At 36.9% G+C, this 23621-nt stretch overlaps 1 protein-coding gene across 2 annotated transcripts in view; it reads right to left on the bottom strand.

Moving 5' to 3' along the window:
- Nucleotides 1-23621, bottom strand: part of LOC148946058 (spliceosome associated factor 3, U4/U6 recycling protein-like) — a 52726-nt gene that overhangs the window by 24916 nt on the left and 4189 nt on the right. The window contains exon 2 of one of the 2 annotated variants that reach the window (XM_089098012.1): nt 11441-11728. The exons of the other annotated variant lie outside the window; for it this stretch is intronic. The gene's annotated coding sequence lies outside the window, so the exon portion shown is untranslated. The remainder of the gene's footprint in view (nt 1-11440; nt 11729-23621) is intronic. 2 annotated transcript variants of the gene reach the window in all.

Raw genomic sequence — 23621 nt, 5'->3', positions numbered from 1 at the left:
TTTTCAACCAGAACAGAAGAAGGGAAAACATATTTCGCTACGAATCGACAAAAAATGTTGCCTCCATTGAGATTCCCTTCGTCCAGTATACTTAAGCGGGGCTTCCATGACGTCAATAAAGTTAATAAAGCAGTCCGGAAAGTTAATAAACCGTTTTCCTCGCATAGCTTTGTTGACTTTATTGCAGTCGGAAAGAAGTTAAACTTTATTTAACTTTTTCAAGAAAGTCCGCGAAGTTCAACCAATAGCAGAAGACTTGTGGAAAATTTCAAATAAACAACATACAAATTAGTTTCTACAAATATAATCGTGTATACTTGTTTAAATATTTAGCTTTGTAAAAGAAACAAAAAATGTTTTTATTTAATATTGAAAGGAAAGAATGCTTAAAGAGATGGTTTTCTGAGCTCCATGTCTGAGTATTTCAGTTACTTTTTTTGAAAAACTGTTGTTATGTCAAAATGGAGAAATCCTTGTGTGAGTGGGACAAACTTTATGGTTCGTACTGTCAAGACAAACTTTGTTAACTTTATTCAGGCCGTGGGAGCCCCGCATTACCCTGGAAGTGTCTAGCCAATCGGAGTAAAACAATGTTTGGCTCATTTTGAGTGCAACAAATAGGTATATACTAATTCTTTTTCGATTATTTTCTCCTCTTAGGCTCAGTATAAATGCCCAGTAAGCTGCAAGCTGATCGAAAATAGAACACATTTTGGTCTATTTTGTTTGTCAAAAATCAATACACCCAAATTGTTTTCAATATTTTTTGTCTGCATTGACATTCCTTGTCCTTGACTAACCGCACTGTATGTTTCAAGGCAATTCGAAAAGAAATATTTTTCTTCGGGTACTATTGCATAACGGATTGGTGCAATCTCTTTAAACTTTTTTGTCTTCATACGCAAGACCGAGGGACTTACCATGGTCAAGTCGACATGCCTTCTAAGTTTAAACCAATCAAAGAAAATAAACGTTTTGCCCCAGTTTCAGGTATGCTATATTAATAGGCTACAGCCAAATTAATATCTACCTGGCCCTACAGTTTTCCAGCCTATCAAAAGATTTTGAAAGAAACAGAATTTGAAGAATTTTTTGGGCCTCACGAATCGATAAAACCAAAATTAGTTCAATTTTTTTCTGAATAGGGTTCCACCTGACCCAGGAATTTGAATTCAATTTTCAATCTGATTGTAGACACAAAATTTATGGCCCCCTTTCAGGCACGACACATCCTTTATTCTAGGAGGATTAACATCACTGAAAAATCCTTTGGCCAGTAACTTCCTTTGCCCTGGGCTGAACAAGAAAAATAATACTGTGAGCTCTTGAAAAGCAAAACTGTCTTTCAACTTTTTTCTGTGCATAGAACTCCTCCTGACGCAGGGACTTAACACAAGTTTTTCAGGAAAAATTGTCGTTTTTATTTTTATTTATCTTTTTTTTTTTTTGGGGGGGGGGGTGCCGATATTTAGAAGACAAAAATATTTTAACCCTCTGATCCCCACCCCAACACATAAAATATTTAAGGCCCTTTATCCCACCCCAACATTCCATGGAAGTTCCAATTTAATCCCCAAAGCTGGTTGCGAGATATTGCAAACAAATTGTTTTTATAACCTCGGTTTAAATCGCGTCTTTTGGTTTACCCGACAACTACACAGTTCATTTATCCTAAGTTTAACAGAGGCTTTTATCACAATGCTCTTAGTACATTCTGAAACAACATTTTTTTTTAGCACATCCAAGACCAGGTCCACCGGGCCTTTCCAAGACTCCATGAACCCCCCCCCCCCAAGGCGTTTTCGAGATATACAGACACACTCTTTTGATAACCAGGGTACACTGAGTACACCTGTGTAGTGTCTTTTGATTTACGAGTATGCTCACCGTGGGTCATTAATTTGATAGTTTGGTGAAAACATTTTTTTTACTGACTAATAAAGAACTTGAACCTTGCTACTTCAATGTGAACATATTCCAAGTTCGACAGGGGCTTACAGCGCAGACCTGTTTCAGTAGATCGAACAAAAAAAAAGCTTGGCCCACTCACCTTCTCACCTAAACACAAAATTTGATCTTCCCTTGCCCCCTCCCAAAAAAGATGAAAAATAAAAGCCTCAACTCGATCCACCAAGCCGTTTACTAGATACTACAGATATGATGCTTTGACAAATTAGGTAAATATGTCTTCAGACTTCCCCCACCCTCTCCCCTAAATGCCAATCTAAGTTCCACTTAGCCCCTCAGCACTCCCTAAGAGCTTCAAATCAATCCCAATATAGTAAAGCTATTTTGGTAACCTCAGTACGCATCTTGTCTTTCGATTTACCTCATTATTTAACGATGAACAGATCCTACATCTCCTAGGGGCTTATGGCGCAACAAATTGGAAGCGGGTCAGAGACAATCATCTTTGCCCCACCCCCTGACCCTGTATCCCGACTCAAAATCTTGGATTCCCCCCCCCCCAATACTTCCTGAAAGTTTCAGACAGATTCCTAAAGACGTTCCCAAAATAGTAATGGTGTACTACTTTGATAACCCAAGTACATATAGGGTCTTTCGATTTAGCTCAATATTTAACGCTGAATAAATTCTAGATCTAATAGATGATCATAGCGTAAAAACTTTTAGGTGGATCATAAACAAAACATTTATCGATCCACTTTACCCCCCCCCGCCCCCTAACACTTCCAAAAAATTTCAAATTTATCCCCCAAGCCGTTCCCCACATGTTGCAGATACGCTATTTTGGAAAAAAAACTAGCAATACATAACGTTCGTTGAAACTTTGAAATTCGTCCAGGTTGAAACTTCCAGAGAGTGTTATGAGGAAACTATCAGTGAGAAAGTGCCAATGTTCGGAGGCGAGGGTAGAGGTAAATCAAATGAGTCCCTTTACATCCAGGTGTTCACAATACGATATCAGGAATATCCAGGAACGTCTCTGGTGATGGAGTGGAAACTTTCAGGTAGTGTAGCAAAAAGAAGTTGGGAAGGGCAATGGGGAATTCAAATTAAGCATTGGAAAAGGCGCTAAATATGTTCCGTCTTCTTTCAACCAAAAACAATTTTGAAGTGTAAGCTAAAAAAAAGACTTGGAATCTATTCACCGTTAGGTCGTAAGGTAAATCAAAAGACACTAAGTCTTGCAAGGTTATCAATACAGCACATCTACTTTGTCTTCGGGAGTGGCTTGTGAAAACAAGTTAAAATTTTCAGGGAGTTTCGTCTTTGGGGGAAGGGGGCAATTAGGCCTCAATTCTTAACGTGTGAGAGGGAGCAGAGAGCGCCTACATATAATTTTTTTAGCCCTTGCCCTCCCTACTGCTTGAAAGTATCAACACCATCAGAGGTTATCCAGGATTAGACCGTACCGGGATTTCAGCATCTAGTAATCACTCTCCTTTTCTCCTTGTTTTTCTTAATGACTCCCAAGAACAGGTGTATTTATCAAAACGTGAAACTACGCTTGCCTCATAAAGTGTTTGGAATTTATCAAATTCTTTTCGGAACTTTTATTATTTTTGTCAAACTATCTTTCATTCAAAATGACATTTAAGTATTAAAAGAGAGTGAGTTCTATAGATCTCATCATGGTGAGACAAATGAACCTACTGCCTTAGGGAATGTAGATCCCCTAAGTGTTACTCATTTTCAAAATGAGTCGAATGACAAAATTTTCAGTCAAATAAACTTAAAATAGCCATCACCCCCTCCTACCACCATAAAAAAGGAAAAAATTGACGACGCACAAGACTTACCAAGAATAAATTACTTTTAAATGAAATACTGCGAGATCAAGGCAAGATTATGAAACATGGCAAGATTTAGATTTCCTTTTTTGAGAAAAGAAAAATGGCAAAATAGATGGTGGTATAAATCCAATTGCAGGAGGAAAAAAATGAAGGTATACCCACAATAGTGGACAAAACGGTATTCTCGTCCACCCAGAACATTTTGAATAATCAAGTAGTCAAAGAGGCGCTTATATTCATGTCAAATTGGAATGTTACATTGCACATGCATCAAATTCTGCCTAAGGACTTGTTTATTTTCATAACTGTTTCATTCCCATGACAATTGTAATTAAATAGCAATTAACATGACTTTTCCCACGATTTGAGAAAATTGCTAAGGCATCCCGTCGAAGACACTGAAGGAGGGGAACAGAGGGGTTTCGCCTCTCCCTTTAATACGTTCAATCCTTTAATACACTTGTAGCCCTTCTTAACCCTTTAACTTGTTCAACCATTTTTACTCCCTTTCTCTGTTTTTACCCTTTTTGACCATTTAACAATTTAACCCTTATTTTTGCACCTAAAATATTTTGCAACGAATTATCACTTATTTTTCTGCAACCCTAAAACGTAAATAGAGTTTTCTTAAAGGTAGAACACTCGTTTCAATGTTAAAACCATAATCATTGCGTTTTGAAGTTGTAAAAAAATAAATAACAACTCGTTACAAAATTTTAAATTCCAAAATGAAGGGTTAAATGGTTAAAGAGTCAAAAGGGGTCAAAAAGATAGGTTAAAGGAATAAAGCATTAGAAAGGGTTAAACAGGTTAAAGAGCTAAATGTGCAAAAGAGAGATGACCCTCCCCTTCCTGCCCCTCCTTCGATGGCTTCAATGGGATCCCTTTGCAATTTCTTCAATCGTGGAAAAAGTTAACGAAAAATTTCTTATCCAAGTCATTTAGAAAGTCTGCAACGAGGGGTCTTCATTCTCCCAACTAGTATGTTCATTTCAATTGCCAAAATCGTGATCCATATCTGATTCTTAAAAATCGCGCTATTTTAATAACTATATGTCATTTTAAATGAAAGACAGTTTGACAAGACTAATAAAAGCAACAAAAAAATTTGATAAATTCCAAACACTGCATGAGATATGTCTAACTTCTCGTTCCAATAAATACACCTAGTCTTGTGAATCATTAAGAAAAATATGGATGAAAGGAGAGTTGAGTGGTCACTAGATGTTTAAATCATGTAGCAATCTAATCATAGATAACTACTTCCATCATCCAATTACACTCCCCAGATATTGAAGGTATACTATTTTGATAAGCTGAATAGTGTGTCTTTTGATTTACCTCTGCCGCCCCCCCCCCCTCCACCCAAGTCAAAATTTGAGGCCCTTTTCACCTCTTCAATTACGTCGCTACATAACCCTGAATAAATTCTACTTCCATAGACTTAAAGCACAAAAACGTTTAGATGGATTGGAAAAAAAACCCTTTACCCCCCCCCCCCCTGGTCCCTCGTTAAGACAAAGCGCGAGGTCCGATTGCTCCCCTAAATAATCCCCGAGAGTTTCAGATCAATCCCTCCAAGTCGTCGTTAAGATATTGCAAATACACTGTTCTAGTTATGCTTTCTGGTATCCCCCCCCCCCCAACTTGACGAGAAAATTCCTGTAATGAACCAGGGAAGGGTTGAACTACCTTTAAGTGTAGGCTTCTCAAGTTTAACCTTCTTGGCAAACTGTAAGTTAAATTACAGAATCAAGGCTTTTCTAGACCCGTTGTAGGCCTAAAGCAACTACAATGAAAGAGTAAAACAACCAGTAAGCCCTGGTCAGAGAAATAACCTACATCTAGCCCTTTATTGGAAATTTTGCTAAGTGTAAAATGATGATCACAAGGTAAGATAAGACAAGATTTATTTCTGAAAAATGGCTATTACAAGCCCAAATGGGCCGAATTCGCACTTTAGCTTCAATTAAACGAAGAAATAACCAAAACAAACAAACAAACCACAACAGAAAATTATAAAAGGGTTTATGTCAAATACGTAAAAATGTTAAAAACAAAACAAATTAAACTCATAAAATTAGAAGGTCAATGCCAAATCAGCAAAAATGTCAAAAGAATGAAAACTCGTAAAATTAAAAAGGGGATAAAATAATTAAAACAAAAAAATAAGTTAGTTATATGACTAAAAAAAAAACTTCAAAATTATGCAAAATGAACATTAAAACTAAAAATTATGAGGTAAAAAGGAAGTGATGGGGGGGGGGGGGGGGACTGCGGAGATTCACTGATTGAATATGTCAGCTATGTAGGGGCTGAAATTTCTTATATATCTTTCAGTGATAAGTGTTATTGGGGCAAGAAGGAAGATTTTTGTTGAGACAGAACATGGGAGGCGGGGTCAAAGGGGTGAATATTGACTCGGGAAAAGGGGAGTTGTCCGAGGGTTATGAAGGGCATTGTTAGCGATACGCAAGGCTCTCCTTTCTTTAAGGGTGACTAGATTAGCTCTCCAAAGAAGGGAAATATAAGGTACTTTACCCTCATTGAAGATTATTCTTAGGCATCTTTTTTGGACAGCCTCTCTTCTGTCCGACAATTCAATGGAGATGCCAGGATGCCAAACAGGACAGGCGTACTCGAGGGTCGGGGGTACAAATGAGAGGCAAATCCTCAAACAATGCGATTTAGGGCATTTATTATTTGAAAAAAACTACGTTTTCTAAAGAGTTAAAGAGGCTGAGTTAGAAGGTCGAACCTTAAAACGTACAGGGATTAGGAGGCACAGTTGGGGCTTCCGCCCCCAAACCCCCGCTTTCGCAGCCTTTAAATAAAAAAAAAGTTTTTTAAACTGAAAGTAAGGAGCGACATTAAATCTTAAAACGAACAGAAATTATTCTGTATATGAAAGAGGCTGTGCCCTCCTCAACGCCTCGCTCTTTACGCTAAAGTTTGACTTTGTCTCACAACTTTATTTTTTAAAACAATAAAAAACTTTAGCGTAAAGAGCGAGGCGTTGAGGAGGGCACAGCCTCTTTCATATACAGAATAATTTCTGTTCGTTTTAAGTTTTAATGTCGCTCCTTACTTTCAGTTTAAACAACTTTTTTTATTTAAAGGCTGCGAAAGCGAGGGGTTTGGGGGCGGCAGCCCCCCAACTGTGCCTCCTAATCCCTGTACGTTTTAAGGTTCGACCTTGTAACTCAGCCTCTTTAACTCTTTAGAAAACGTAGTTTTTTTCAAATAATTTCTGCACGTTTTTGTACAGTTTATTACTTATTATTGCTTGACTAACTGTTAGCTGATCGTGTCAGGAGTTAAAGTTGGGGGACTGCCGCCCCCCAAACCCCCCGCTCTTGAACATTCTTGTGTTAAGGCTTTTAATTCCTGAATACTCAAATCACGTCGTACAGGGTGCCTCCTAATCCCTGTACGTTTTAAGGTTCGAACTTGTGACTCAGCCTCTTTAACAGCCCCCCAACTGTGCCTCCTAATCCCTGTACGTTTTAAGAGTTGACCTTGTAACTCAGCCTCTTTAACTCTTTAGAAAACGTAATTTTTTTCAAATAATTTAAAAAAGAAACTGAGTTTCTTTTTTAAAGTTTAAATTCAGTATATAAGAAATTTGCTCTGACGGTGAATCGAACCCGGGTTATCCGCCTGACATTCTGAAGTATCAACCGCAGGACTAATGAGACACAATTCTAATTGTTTTTTAGTAAATGGAATCTATTTTCAACGCAAGCAAATTCCCACAAAACTTGATATTTGGTTTGTGGAAAACAGGGAAGGAGTGATCAGATTGAGCTGAAATTTCGAGGATAAGCTCCCAGGCCCCAGGAAAGCTTATCCTCTAAATTTCAGCCCGATCAGACAACGTTAAAGGGGGTTGTGGTGGGAAAAATTAACATGGGCTATTATAGGAAAACAAGGTTTTTCGTAAATGTAAATTCGGGGTTATAATTTTTTCGGTCTGAAAATATCAAAAGGCCCTAACAGGTCGAATTCTGCTTCGAATGAGTCCTCATTCACCCGGATCAGTTGCCAACTGTGGCCTGTAGGCGTGGATAAGAAAAAAAAGAAATGAATTTTAAGTGGCTATATTTGGTTTTTTGAAAACAGGAGTGATCGGATTGAGCTAAAATTTCGAGGATAAGCTCCCGGGCCCTAGGAAATCTTAACCTCTAAATTTCAGCTCAATCGGACAACGTTAAAGGGGGGCTGTGGTGGGAGGGTCGAAACTTCCGGCCCAGTTTACCCCATGAAAATAAAGTCGGAGGAGGATGAAATTTTTCAAGTTTCTTAGTTTCAGCTTGGGCTACAAAATGCGATTACCGCCGTCTCTCTGCGACCTCTAGGACCTGAAATCGCTTAACATTGTGGTGGGTCGCCTCTTTATAGAGGCACAAGTGTGCCTCCTTGAAAACTTTTAAAAAGTTTAAGGAGGGAAAATGCAGCATTTGCACGCTTTAAGATGTCATTAATATTGCAATCCCATTTTAAGTCGCTTGAGATGGTAACACCCAGTAATTTCATAGTGGTGACCGACATTTCACGAGGGATTGGACAGGAGAAAGAAGGGGGAGTTTTAAGGAAATTAATAGTTAAAACCGTTGACTGTAAAGGGTTGACTCTCATATCATTAGTAACAGCTTCAGCTGATATCGATTCCAAGATGTCCATTCGATTACTTTATAAATTCTTGAAACATGTCTCTAAGACAGTTAGATCATCAACGAATTTCCATCTATCCGGGAAATCGACACCACATTGCAAGAAATAAAATTGAACCTAAGAGGGTTCCCTGGGGCATACCATTTTAAAGTGAGCGGGGGGGGGGGGGGGTCAGAATATACATTCAGGTATTTCACGACTTGCGTTCTATTAGATAAGAAAGAAACAATTATTCTAATTAAATAAGGGTCAGCTTGAAAGTCATTAGACAGTTTTTCTACCAGTGTATTGTGGTTAATCAAATCAAAAGCTTTTTGCAAGTAAACAGTGATAACATTGAGCCAGGTATGGCGTTTTTCAAGTGTGTTACATATTGTGTCCATATGGTGAACAAGGTAATGGGTGGTAGATGTAGAGCGTAAGCTTCCGAATTGCCGTTAGTCAACATTTGGGATTATCTTTACTTGCAACCACTCAGCTAAAAAGCTTTCACCATACCTTGGAAAAAACTGGAGTAAGAGTAATGGGATGGACACCATCAAAATCTTCCTTGTTACCTTTCTTTTTTACATGAGTAATAAAACCTAATTTCCAACAATTTGGGAATTTACCAGTAGAGGTAATTTCATTAAAAGTAAGGACAAAGGCTCTGAGAGATTTTTGGCAAAGGCTTTAATTAGTACAATTTGCATGTCTAGTTGACAAGTTTTGCACTTTTTAATGTTCTTAATTTTTGTCTCTACATCTGAGGGCGAAATAACGGGAAAATTGAGAGAGCACAAATTACAAGGTGTGTCAAAAGAGAGGGGAGGGAGGCTCTGAACTATGGAGGAAAAAAATTTGTTAAGATCATTGACTGTAACTGAGGGGTCTTCTTGGAAATGGAAATCAATATTACTATGTGTTTTCACACAATTTTTTTTTATTCTGTTATACCATTGTTTTGGTTTTGTAAAAAATAAATCCTTAACTTTACATTTGTAATTTTTAAGAAGCAGATTTACGTATTTCTTTTTTTATATGTTTATGCAGTGAGTTAGCTTTGGATGTTTTACTATTCTTAAGCAGATTCATTTTAATTCTAATTAGCTTTTTCAATTGGCTAGTAATGTACAGTTTGTAATTAGAACACATGTTTACTTTTTCTCAGGGATGGAATCCATGTATTTTGTTTTAATCAGATTTTGGAAGTTAGAGACTTTAAATTTATGTCATTGTTCTCCTCGAGAGCCAATCAGTTTTCATTAGTAATCCAAGATCCAAATTCGAAAAGGCCATCATCGGAAATCGGGCGATAAGAGAACTCAGTAACAGAAAAAGTATGATTAAAGCTGGAGAGAGGCTTCATTAATAAACAAAAATGGTAGCTTCCTCCTAAGAGGGGCAAAGGGGCAGATGAGACATAGAAAGCCTGCATATTGGTCCAAATCAAATCAAGGGTAGAATTTTTTTTGGTTCTTGGTAGTTTTACTATCGGTTTTAAGTTGAGGGAACTACAAAGGGATTTAACTTTAGATCATTAGCATCATCTACAAAGCGTTTTGATTTGGGGAATAGTAAAAGCAGCAAAAAACAATTAAACAGTTCATGGTAAAAACTGTAAGTAAGGAGCGACCCGGCTCAATAGTAACCGAAACTCTAAAAACGGAATTTTGAAACCTATAGATATATCAAAAGAATTGGCTTTTTGTGCTGATTTCAAATATATAAATTTAATTAAGTTTAGTCTTAAGTATCAAAGGTTACGAGCCTAAGAAATTTTTCCTGATTTTTGAAAAAAGGGGGTAATGCCCCCTAAAAGTCAAGTGATCTTAATGAAAATCGCACTATCAGATTCAGCGTATCAGAGAACTCTACTGTATAGGTTTTAAGCTCTTATCTGCAAAAATGTGGAATTTTATATTTTTTGCCAGAAGAAAGATCACGGATGTCCGTTTATTCGTTGCTTTTTTGTTTGTTTTCCTCTGGGGTAATCGTATCGACCTAGTGGTCCTAGACTATCAGGTGAGGGCTCATTCGAACGGAAATTAAAAGTTCTAGTGCCCTTTTTACGTGATCAAAAAATTGGAGGGCAACCAGGCCACCTCTCTCGCCCTTTTTTTTACCCAAAATCATCCGATCAAAATTTTAAGATGGCCATTTTGTTTATCATAGTTAAAAGACCCAACAACTATGCCTTTGGGACATGAGCCGCCCCCCCCCAACAGCCCCAGGGAAAAGGTCTAAGTTATAAAATTTGCCCATAGCATTTGTTATTGGGATGCATGCATACAGTTTTGGGTGGGGGGGGGGGGGGAACAAATTTTCTGCTGGGGGTTTTTCCACGGGAGAATTTTCTATGGGGAGGGAAATTTCCAGGGAATGAACTTGTCAGGGGAAATTATACACTCTGGGAATTTGCCAGAATTCTTATACACAATTCTTTTTATATGTCTTGCTTTCTCTTTCCCGTCTCAATTTCACGCACAGAGTGGTAAAGAGTAATTGTCCGGGGTAAATTTTTACCGGGATTGAATTATCTAGAGGATATTCCCGTAGGGAGGGGTTTCTCCGTAGTGGTAGGCCCAGATTTCCTGACATTATTAAAAAACGATCAGATATTAAATAAAAAACAAGTTTTTCAACTGAAACTAAGGACCAACATCAAAACTTAAAACGAGCAGAAATTATTACGTATATAAAGGGGATTGCCCCCTCCTCAACAACTCGCTCGTAGTGCTATAGTTTGAATTCTGTCCCAGTTTTTGAATACCGACTCCTGAAAACCTAGATTTGTTTGATTAGAACAAGAGGAATCTGTTTTTAAATTATTGAAAAATTTTAGCGTGAAGAGCGAATTGTTGAGGAGGAGAGACACCCCTTCATATATATAATAGTTTCTGTTTGTTTTTAGTTTTAATATTGCTCCTTACTTTCAGTTGAAAAACTTCTGTTTTATTTAATCCCAAAAGACATCCCTGGGGATAGTCCCTTCTTTACCTGTTAGTATCTAATCCTGCCACACTTACAACGTTTTGTTCTTTATAAAATTCTTATCCTCAGTTTTTTTTCTGACAGCTGCTGCCTATTTTATTTTCACATTGGTTGGGACCTAAAAAGATTTGCTCATGCTCCCCAGGTAGCTATACTCAGTATCCGGTATTCCTTTGCCTCAGTTTTTCCCGAAATGATTGGTTCTAGTTGTTGTTACAACTTTTAATGTTTGCTGCAGGGCAAGTTCCATTTTGACACAAATTTGCTTTTGTTTCCCAGGTGGAGATTAAGAGGCTTGTCATTCACTTCCTGGTGTCTGGTGCCTAAAACGAACAGAAATTATTACGTATATGAAAGGGGCTGCCCCCTCCTCAACACCTTGCTCTTTTTGTTAAAGTTTGAACTTTGTCCCAATTCTTTAAGAATGACTCCTGAAACACAAGGGCCCTTTAATCAGAACAATAAGACGCTTTTTTAAAAGAACTAAAAAAACATTAGCGTAAAGAGCGAGGTTTTAAGGAGGGGGCAACCCCCTTCATATATGTAATAATTTCTGTTCGTTTTAAGTTTTAATAATGCTCCTTACTTTCAGTTGAAAAAAACTTGTTTTTTTATTTAATTGAATTAAAGGGGTGTGTTAATAAAATAAGTCATTTCCTGCAACCAATTTGAGTAGCAAACCAAAGAAAATGAATGATGAAAAAAATATAATGTAGTAAAATAGCCTCTAATGTCTACTATGCCTTCAGAATTTTTGTCTGTAGCACTTTCAATGTATTAAACCACACCTTACCTTAATCACCTTAATACATTTGAGACCTTTAAGGTTTAACTTAAACATGGTTTAACTTAATTTCCTTAATTTGTGACTTTGTCTCTAACCTAAGCACAAAACCACGCAGTGTGACTTCTAAGCTTTATGTATTTGCACAGGAAATAATTGTTTAAATATTGTAGAGCCAGAGTACCATATATGCATTAACAAAGATGCCTCAAAAAACTGAATGTAGCTGGAAATATCCTGGTTATAAGGGAGTAGTAGATTAAGCAAGCACTATTGATAATAAATTAGAAAGTTTAGGTTCACATGCCCAGCTTGATCCAGTTCAAGGATTAAACAAGAAAACTAAGGACATTGTCAAGAACTATTTTACAGCTGAAACTGTTGGGACACCTGCCCCAATGCCAAGATGCATTCTTAGCCACTGAGTTACAGCATTTCAAATCTTACTTCTGCTCCCTTGTTTTACTGTTGATGTTGTATTAGCTGAGATTGTGACAATGCTGCCAAACTATGAGCAATTCTGTTTCTCTGGAACAAGTTTCCTTGTTGAGCTTACTGTCTGGCAAACCAAATGGAGGTCTATAGTCAAGTCTTGTTGTCCCAATAAGGTTTCTGAAACTATTGGTGTGTTTTCAACGACTACTTTTTTTTCCAACTGTGCATTCACTCTTTGTTGTATTCTCCACTTTCCCTGTTACCACAGCATCTGAAGAGCATTCATCTAGCATGCTAAAGCAGCTTAAAACATACTTCTGAAATCAGACAGGAGAGGGCAGGTTGAACGGTCTTGCACACGTGTCTATCAATTGTGATGTCAAGGTGATTGGCAATGTTTTAAGTGAATTTGCGATGAAATCAAGATGGGTTAAAATATAAAAAGTATTTATACTGCTTATGTTATTTTGTATCTGATTCAAGGATTAGCAAGATTAGAGCTCTTCAATTTGGTTCATTGAACTCATTATTTAGCATAGTAATAAATAAGCTCAAGAAGAGGACTATGACAGCAATATAAATAGTTGCTGGTAAGTTCCTGGACTTATGATAGCTTTTAGCTGGTTGGACCCCACCTAAGCAGAAATCCTAAATATACCACTGCCCCTACTCAGTTTCGGTTGATCTAAGCTATTTAAAGAAGACGTTTTTTTTTCCGTGTAAAGTAAACATGGTGCACCACTCCAGGCAGTTGTGTTAATACCTTTTTGGCTTTGGCTGATCTCCTAAACTATTTAATGGGGAAAAAAAATACGCCCTTAACTGAGTAGTTATTCAAGTCATAAAAACAAACAGTTGAACGTGTAACAGTAATAGTACTTTATTATCAAGCAAACACTCACAACATTAAAAACTGCCAAACGTGTTGCTTTCAGTCTGCTATCCTACTTTGTATATATAAAAAAAAAAAAAAAAAAAAACAGGTACATAAGGGCAATATTAAAACATATCCTACAACAATGAACCAAACTGGCCTGTCAAATAAATGAGTACAATGAATAAAAAATGAGTACTTAAGTACACAAACATAAGCACATAAGTAAAATGTAAGTAAAATAAGTAAAAGTAAGTAATATAAGTAAAATGAATAAAAATGAGGCCATAGTAAAAACATAAGTACATTATAAAAACACACAGCGATGAATCCAACTGGCCTGTCAAATAAAAATGAAGCAAAAAACTAACACACGAGACATTAACATGATACATTACAATTTCCATTTATTTATGATTTCAACAAACGCTCGCAAAAAGCTCTTTCTATAACGCTCAGTTCTTGCATTAATAGGATTTACAACCGAGATTTTTTGTGCTTTTGATCGGGGTAAACGGGGCTTTGGAGGGCAATAAGGGACTGGGAGTAAACATTGAAAGCATGGGATAGGATGCAGATTATTTCCGAAATCGGTACAAATACTAACACGTTGAGCTGCCAAGGTAGGGAGGCAAAATTCCTCGAGGAGGATAGCATGGGCGCCCATATGGGGGGGGGGGGGGCAGGGAGGGGCTCTCGCCCCCCTGGCTGAATGATACTGCCTTATTTTTATATTTTTGTTCTGAGATTTCTACTATATAGCATTAAAAATGCCAATTAGTTGCGGTTTGCCCCCCCCCCTGGAATTCAGCTTATGGGCGCCCATGGGATAATGTAAAGCACTTTGTCCTGACTGTAAATAATTCTCAGGGCTCTCTCCTAGATAATTTCAAACCTATCGGACTGATCCACTGTAAGACCAATATGCCACACTGGGCAAACATACTCACGCTGTGGACGGATAAAAGATATATAAAGGTGGAGGATACGTGCTGAACATTGTTGTTATTAAGGTGTTATTAAAAAAGTTGTTATTAAAGTTGAACATGAAGTAAACAAAGCCATTTTTTCTGACTGCTTTAAGATTTGATATGCCTCTTTACTTTTTTATCGCTTTGTTTGTTTTTTTTTTGAAAAGAATCTCTTAGTTGATTTATGTTTGCTTTCTATTTGACATTAAATTTAATGATATGATTTGAAAAGCTGCATAATTATTGGTCTTCAACAGGGCTGAAGCAATCCTGACCCCTCAACATGTAGCCACCCTTGCATATAAGGACAAAAAAGGATAATGTTCCTCAAGAGCCATTAATGACACTAAGGGCATTTTACTGATAAGAAGCAGCACAGTTCCTGCTTCTTTTTTTTACAGGGACATGTAACAAGTCTCTCAACCAACCTTACAGGTGCTAGAATTGAACATTAGGTGCCATATTGCCAAGCAGAGCATCCATCCATTGTGTTTCCACATGCTTACCCTTCGGTATCACATATCTAAATCAATAATTTTATTAACAGGATATTTCCATGTTACACTACAACTGTTGGTTTGTTTAAACAAATTTGCATCGAAGTCATCTATAAAAAATAGTTTTGTCAAACAACCGGGCTCTGCAAGTAAATATAACGAGATTAGTTTCTTAAATTTATTAAATAAAAAAAAAGTTTTCTTTCTAACTGAAAGTAAGGAGCGACATTAAAACTTAAAAAGAACAGAAATTATTCCGTATATGAAAGGGGCTGTCACCTCCTCAAAGCCTCGCTCTTTACGCTAAAGTTTTTTATTTTTTTTAAAAATAAAGTTGTGTGACAGAGTCAAACTTTAGCGTAAAGAGCGTGGCGTCGAAGAGGGGACAGCCCCTTTCATATACGGAATAATTTCTGTTCGTTTGAAGTTTTAATGTCGCTCCTTACTTTCAGTTTAAAAAAAACTTGTTTTTTTATTTAATTTCTGAACGTTTTTGAATTAATGCAGCTTTGATTTTGGCTCACCGTACATGAATAATTAGAATGAAATTTGCATATTAATTTTTATTGTTTTGGCTAAATGGCTTTCTCGAAATTTTATTATGACGTAACTTACGAACGAACATACGTAGCGAACTTCTATATTTGTATATTTTTATTACGTGTATTAGGGATCTCAACCCTAGTCAATATTTCGCTCTTTATACTAAAGTTATAATTTCGTTCAAATCACCAACCCCTGGGTCACAAAGACCATTTAAATTGAATAGATAGCTCTTTTGAAAGTACTAAAAAAAAACTTTAGCGTAAAGACCGAGGTATTTACTAGGGGGCAAACCCCTTCATATACGTGATAATTTCTGTTTGTTTTAATGTTGCTCCTTACTTTCAGTTAAAAAAAACTTTTTTTTTTATTTAATTTCTGATGATTTTTAAATAATGCTAGTAAATCCCGCCCCCTTCATAAAAATGTCCCTTCCCCCACAGAAACATCCTCCATGGAAAGATCCTCCCTCCCCCACCAGAAAAAAATCCTTCCTGAAACGTCTGTATACTTCCCATTTACCAATACTATATGTAAACGATGGGCAAAGTTCATAACTTGCAGCCCTTCCCCCGAGAACTGTGGGGGATTAAGTCATCCTTAAAGACATATTTATTAGATTTTCGACAATGCTGAACAAAATGGCTGTCTTAAATTTTGATTGGGTGACTTTGGGAAACAAATGAGCATGGGAGGGGGCCAAGCTGCCCTCCAACTTTTTGGTCGCTTAAAAAGGGCACTAGCACTTTTAATTTTCGTTCAGATGAGCCCTATCACGATATTCTAGGACTACTGGATCGATACCATCACCCCTGAGGGAAAAAAAAAACAATAAAAAAACTAATAAACACGCATCCGTGATATTTCTTATGGCAAAAAATACAAAATTTCATATTTTTGCAGATGGGAACTTGAAACTTCTATAGTGGGGTTCTCTGATTCGCTGTATCTGATGGTGTGAGTTTCATTAAAGTGCTATGACTTTTATGGGGTGTCTTCTCCTTTTTTTGAAAATAAGGCAAATTTTCTCAGGCGCGTAACTTTTGATGAGTATGACTAAACTTTATCAAACTTATATAATTGAAATCAGCATAAAAATCCGATTCTATTGATGTATCTATTGGTATCAAAATTACGGTTTTTAGATTTTTGGTTACTATTGAGCCGGGTCGCTCCTTACTTACAGTTCGTTACCACGAACTGTTTGAAAGTGTTTGGTGAGGTTTACTTGTCTTGATGAAGGCAATTTAATGACACAAGAAGATGCTGCTAGAGAACCAAGAACCCACAAGATGATCCTGGCTAAGTTGAAGTACTTCAGTGGGAATAGGTCTTTAGCTTTTAAGCAGGAAATAGATGCTATCACTTGTGGGTCACCTTAGATTAACAAGGAATTTTCCACATCCAACTCTTATCTTTAAATTGATTTAATAGCAAACAAGCAAAAAACAGCAAATTCAGCATATGGAAATTTCATTGCATATCCACAATGTGGGTTACACAAAAGAAACAATAAGTCAACAATCCTTGGAAGCTCATGGAAAAAGCTAAACACCGCTATACAGACTAACTTGTTTAGTCAAGCAGCTGATAAAGACTGCTTTGTTGCTGCTGTCCTAACAGTCTACTGTGCTGTATTCTTTTTACCATAGCAGCTGCTCGAGCAGTCCCATTCTTTTTACCATAGCAGCTTTTCGAGCAGTCCAATAGTGACCAAGTCTTTAAGCTACTGAAAACCCTGGGTTTGCTGTTACCTGTATGGGATACAGAAACAGAATATATGGGATATATATATAATTTGGGCTATACATTTGCACATAAGGGGGGGGGGGTAAAGTATTTAGACAGTTTGAAATCAGAAAACGATTCTTTCTAGGTATATGGCCACTAAGCAACAAATTTTACTAGGCCATGAGAACTGTCAAGTAGCATTGCCTCTATGCTACCCCACTTTTTGCATGCCCCCCCCCGCAATGCGCAAATATGTAACCCAAATTTTAAAAGCCCAATGCATTTTATCACCCTTCCCTTGTCTTTGTATGCTGTGAAAAAAGTTTTGTGAGATCTAACCTAAGTGTATTTCTTGAGTGTGTTTCGTTTAATCAGAAAGTACCGTTAAAAACTTAGTATTTGATTATAATTCCATTTTTTTTAGGGTATAAAATCCAGGGGCATTGATTCATCATGACCCAATTAAAAACAATTTACAAATCTTTTGAAAATTGCTATATTTACTTTAGGTCGTTAGCATCACTCTACACGGTTTAAAACCGTGTTCTACACTCCACATCTACACGGTTTAAAACCGTGTACCCGTAAACTGAACCGGCTGTGACAAAATAAATATCCAGAAAAGCTCAAGGAAAATATAAATTTGGGTTATATGCTTGAGTGTTAGGGAGGTAAAGGTAAAGAATAAGGCATTGGACTTTACAGTCCCTACCGGCGGTGCTGATCTCTGTTTCTTGGCCCTTCAGCCAGGAAGTGCAATGGGGGGTTGGGGGCCAATCATCCTGTGCTTCCACACACCCTTCCTGTTTACCTTCCCCAGATTTCTCCAGGTACCCATTTAAAACTAGGTCGACTCTGGCTGAGCTTACAGAGTCACGCCACTGACCCAAGTCCCAAACCAAATAATTGGGTACACTAGGATTCGAACCCTCTTCCCTCGGACAAAGGATCCTAAATCCAGTGCACCAATCCACTCGGCTAGGACGTCAGGTAAAGAAAAGTTCCAAAGCTGCTGCCTGCCAGTAGCAGAATTTGACAGACTTCCAAAAGCTACAGACACTTTAAGCAGCATAACTTGTGTTCTGACAGCCTTTCTTTGAGCAAAAATTATTTTTATATGTAAAAATGGTATTTTCAGATAAAATCTGCCAACAAATTTGAAAACTGCCAAGTAGCATTGCTACTTCACTAGCCCACTTTTTGCGTGACGACCCAATAGCAATAATAACCTCACCACCATTTACAAGAGCCTTGTTCAATTTACTTTACTAGTTAACTAATAAGACAAATAAGTATATTTTGCCGTTTTATTTGTAATTATTAGTTAACTTTGGACGTTTTATTTGACGAACGGATTCTTAGTTGACTAAAAAGTTAACAATGGCACTACTATTAAGAATTCTTTGTTCTTGGATATCTATTAAGAATTTCTGACAAGAAGTTCAGACTGACTTTCTCAGTTAACTTTATGGCAAATAAAACGCTAAAAAAGTAGACTTCTTAGTTAACTAAGTTTTGTTAAATCAAACGCAACAAAGGGTGTGTTCCAGGTGGAAATTGCAATTTAATTCGAATTTACTTCAAATTTAATACAAATTAACTGCCAACCTGGAACAGTTTATTAACGAATGCCTTAATATGCATTGTAATTTATTATTAAAACACGAGTAATCTTAATGAGGAATGAGTAAAATATGAAAAATATGAGTTTTGATGAGTAAAATATGAGTTTTGATCCCTTAATACTCATTAATTACTACTAGATTGGTCATTTGCCTCGATTTTTCCCACTTTGATGATGAATGTACAGATGTTAATTCAGTAAAGACGCTAGTTAACCATAATTCACAAAGATTTAATACGAATTTAATTTTCGATTGTTCCAGCTGTTAATTCATTCTCACCTGGAACAAAATATTAAATTTTTATTAAATATTATTAACTTTTCGTCATGCCGGGAACACGCCCCAAGATTCAGCCTGGGCAATGTCAGCAATGGAAGCTATTTGCCACCTACCCTACCAAACGCCCTCACTGATGTGATGCCTTGGATGCAACTATCTATCTATCTACGCAACATCAACACTAAATAACTGAAAATAGATGGCGCAACAAAACACCCTGCTACGCACTATAACTCCTAGATGGCAGGGTGAGCTACAAGAACTCCATGGCACTGGCTAAAGGCTTGTTTGTTGTAGGCAATGAAGGACTATATTGAAAAAAAAGAGGAACAGAAATAGGGACTATAGGGACTTTTTTTAGGGACCATTTTATGGACTTTTGGAATTTTAGGGACTTAATGGTCTTTGTACAACCCCTGCAATTAGGGGTTGGGGTAAAGTTATATTTGTAGGCTACACTTTAAGAAATTATATAAATGAGTATTCTACAATGTTTAATAGTAGTTCCTGGCAGGGGCGTTACTAGCCAAAATGTTTGGGGGAGGGGAGTGATTGATTTTACCAACTGGCTGATCATTTATACTGACTGTTTTCACCACTAATTAACATAATGCCCATTTCTAATACAAAATTTGGGATCACAATTCAGCCTAAAGAATCATAGAATCTGAGGAAGAATAGTTGCTCAGGTCTTTTTCCCATAATCAGACAACAAGCAACAACATGGTGACCTAGGGAAGAATGGAGCTATGTACTAGGAGAAAAGTGATAACATGATTCATATAAAAAAAAAATTTCAGAAGTAAAAAATGGTCATTGTCCATTTGTAAACGTGTCATGACCAGTTTCAGTTTCCTAAAACTTCTTTCTGCTGTGGCCACAGTTGGTGGTGCTGTTGTAAACCACTGATTAACTGACCAGACAGTTGGGAATATCAATTTGACAGTGTTAATTTCATGGAATAGTCCATCAAAGATGGTGTGATTTATGACTTTGTTTCTTACAACCTCAGTCCTGGCCAAAAAGTGTCTGAAAGCCTTTAACTCGAGTTCCATGGGATCTAAGCCTTTTCCAGGAAACATTTTCATGAGTTTGGAAAGGCTTTCATAGCTTTCATTAGACCACGGCGCCGCGCCGGCGGATCGACCAAACGCCGCCAACGAGAGGCCCAGTTGACTGCCGCCGAAGTGTTGCTACGCCACCGGCGCGCCTCAGGCAAGCCACCACCGGCAGAGGCGATGGCGTTCGGCTGACTTTGAATTAATTTTGTGGCAATTCTTTATTGCGTCAAATGCAAAGTCGGAGCTTTTCTTTCTTGTGTGGTTTAGTATTTCGATTTTCCTGATTAGACATTTAAACAGGGCTTGCACTATCCCCAAATTTTCGGGTATTTCCCCGACTATCTATGCGTCAACCCCCAAAAAATTATTAATTATTATTAAATTATTAATTTAAGTATATTGTTGCCTATAGGGGGGTGATAAGGGGCTATCATTTTTAAATGATAATACCTCATTTTTTTTTTAATTGGAAGCAGGGATGTGAAAAAGATAATTATTTTTGTCATTTGAAGTGGAGATGGAAGAAAATGATATCAAATTTCCTGGGAAACCATTGAAATATTTTGATAGACCCAGGGCCCTCCATTGGAACTTGTTCATTGTCTTGGGTATTTTGCAATTTTTCGTATGCTACAGGCCTAATTTGGCTTTTGTGTGTGCTGCCTTTTAATTAGATTACTTGGATTTTATTGAATGCCATGGTGAATCTATGACTCATTTTTCCAATAATTTTATGTATATCTGAATAATTTCGACATTTTTGTTGTTGTCATTGTACCCCTTTACTCAAACCCTCAATTTCTTTTTGAGGAACACTAAGCTGCTTAACGTTATTTTGCGTGTTTGTTTGAACCATATAGTGACCTAGTTAATTATTAATTAAATTATTTTTGTAATGTAAAGCTGAGACGGTATCCTATCAAGGTTGTATCCAGAGGGGGGGGGGAGGTATTACATCTAAATGATAACATCTCGAGTTTTTTTTTATTGAAAGCAGAGATGCCAAAAAATCAATTTTTTTTTAAATTTAAAGCAGAGACGGTATCCTATCATGGTAGTATCCAGAGGGGGGGAGTAGGGAGCTAGCATATTTAAATGATAATACCTCGATTTTTTTTTAACGCAGGTATGCCAGTAAGTTAATTATTTTTTTTTCAATTTAAAGCAGAGGCGGTATCCTATCAAGATGGTATCCAGAGGGGGGGGGATAGGGAGTTATTATATTTAAGTGGTAGTACCTTGAATTTTTTTTATCAAAAGCAGGGATACCAAAAATTTATTTTTTAAAATTTAAAGTAGAGACGGCATTCTATCAAGGTGGTATCCAGATGAGGGGGGGGCGGGCTATGGAGATATTACATTTAAATGATAATATATAAAATTTATTTTTTTTTTAAAGCAGGAATGCCAAAAAGTTAAATATTTTTTTAATTTAAAGCAGAGACGGTATCCTATAAAGGCAGTATCAACCGCCTAAAGTTATTTTTTTTTTTAAATTTAAAGCAGACGGGTCTTATAGAACATTATATGGCTGCTTTAAAAAAATACAAAAGGGAGTGTGAAGGGAGGTGAGAGACTTTTACAAGAATATGACAGTTTGGTTAATACCAGTAGCTACTAGGTGGAGTATCCTATAAAAGTGTCCTTTCAATGAGTAGAGAAAGTAAATTTGTAAATTTAAGCCGTGATTTGAGAAAGACTGATGAAAACATAAATGTTTGCAGTCAACATTGATTGCACTGGTGGCACGCCGCCAACATCTTACCGACAGCGGGCCGCCACTGCTGTTTTTGGCCCCGCCACCGCTGGTCTTCCCTCATCAACACGGCGCAAGGGTCTAGCTGTCATCCATTTTGCCCAGTAAACTTTGGTATGCTGGCCCCAGAAAAGATGAGTTGTCATAAATTTGCGACATCCAAGCCAGTTACTAGGGCTCTAAAGACACTGCAGAGCTCCTTATAGCATGATTTCCAGTCATCCAGCAAATGGGCTCTAGAATTAGCAAATGCCTCTGAATAATGAGCAGGCGGACATCCAGGATGGTGTTTAAGTTAGAAATCATCATTGGCTATTGAAAATAATTGCCTGCTTTGCTGGTTAATTTGTTTTAGCACTAAGATACAGCAAGAATTTGGAATTTGAATTGTTTTTTTTTTATTGAATTATTTGAGCAAGACTTTGGACTTGTGTTATAGTTTGGCTGAAAGGGCAACACTATCTATGAACAAATTCTACATAATCAGCTTTACTATGTTCCATGTTCTTCATTTAACTGAATGAAAAATTATGGTGCCATCCATAAAATCTGACCATGTGTGGGTAAAACTGTTGCATTAACCAACCAAGATTGAGATTTTGCTAGATGTCATATCATTATTTTCATGTTCTTTACTTAACCAAATAGAGAATAGTGGCACCATCTGTAAAATAACTGGACAAGTTAGTATAACTGCAAGATTTACAGACCAAGATTGAAGTTTTGATACACATCATACTATGTTTTTCATGTTCTTTATTTAACTGAGCAAAAATTTTGGCTCCATCAGTAAATTCATGACACAAGTTGGTAAAACCGCTACATTTACCAACCTAGATTGAGATTTTATTAGATGTCATATCTGTATTTTCATGTTCTTTAACCAAATGGAAAACTGTGACACCCACCATAAAATCAATGCACAAGTCAGTAAAATACTGTATTTATCAACCAAGATAGATATTTTGGTATATGTCATGTCAGTATCTTCATGCTCTTTATTTAACCAAATGGAAAGTTGTGGCACCAACTGTAAAATCACAGCAGGAGTTGGTAATACTGCTGCATTTACTGACCAAGTTCAAGATTTCTGTAGATCACATGTCAGTATTTTACTGGTTTTGTTTAACAGAACAAAACATTTTCGTGGCATTGGTAGATCATTGTGGTTTACACCATGATTTTACCAACTCATTTTTTTTTTTACCAAGTTGCTGAAAATATTGGGGGGGGGATCCCCCCACACATGATGGCCCTGGTTCCTGGTTCTTCCTTGTTATATAGAACACACACAAGAAATTGTATTGCAAACAAAAGACAATAAACAGTTTTCATGGCCTTTATACCAGACAATTAGCTTCAGCTTAGTTGGAAAATACATTGTAGCTATATTTTAATTAAATATTTAGTTGGCATTTTGGTTAGGCTAGAATAGGTTTGTTTAGGTTACGTATTTAATATATGCCATGCTTTACCCCCCCCCCTAATGTGGAAATATATAACCCAAATTTGTTTCTACACTATTATATTTTTATCATCCTTAGGTATATTTCATTATGATTAACCTAACTTCAATTCTTGTATATGTTCTATATAAAAAGGATGTAGCCTACTGTCTTTCCTTCTGGAGAGCTGAAATGAAGGAATAATACTAAAATTG

The sequence above is a fragment of the Artemia sp. Qi Xiang Cuo genome, chromosome 12, assembly GCF_049724085.1.
Source record: "Artemia sp. Qi Xiang Cuo chromosome 12, ASM4972408v1, whole genome shotgun sequence".
Lineage (NCBI taxonomy): Eukaryota > Metazoa > Arthropoda > Branchiopoda > Anostraca > Artemiidae > Artemia > Artemia sp. Qi Xiang Cuo.
The sequence above is the reverse complement of the archived record's forward strand: the minus strand, read 5'-3'. Positions and strand labels throughout refer to the sequence as shown.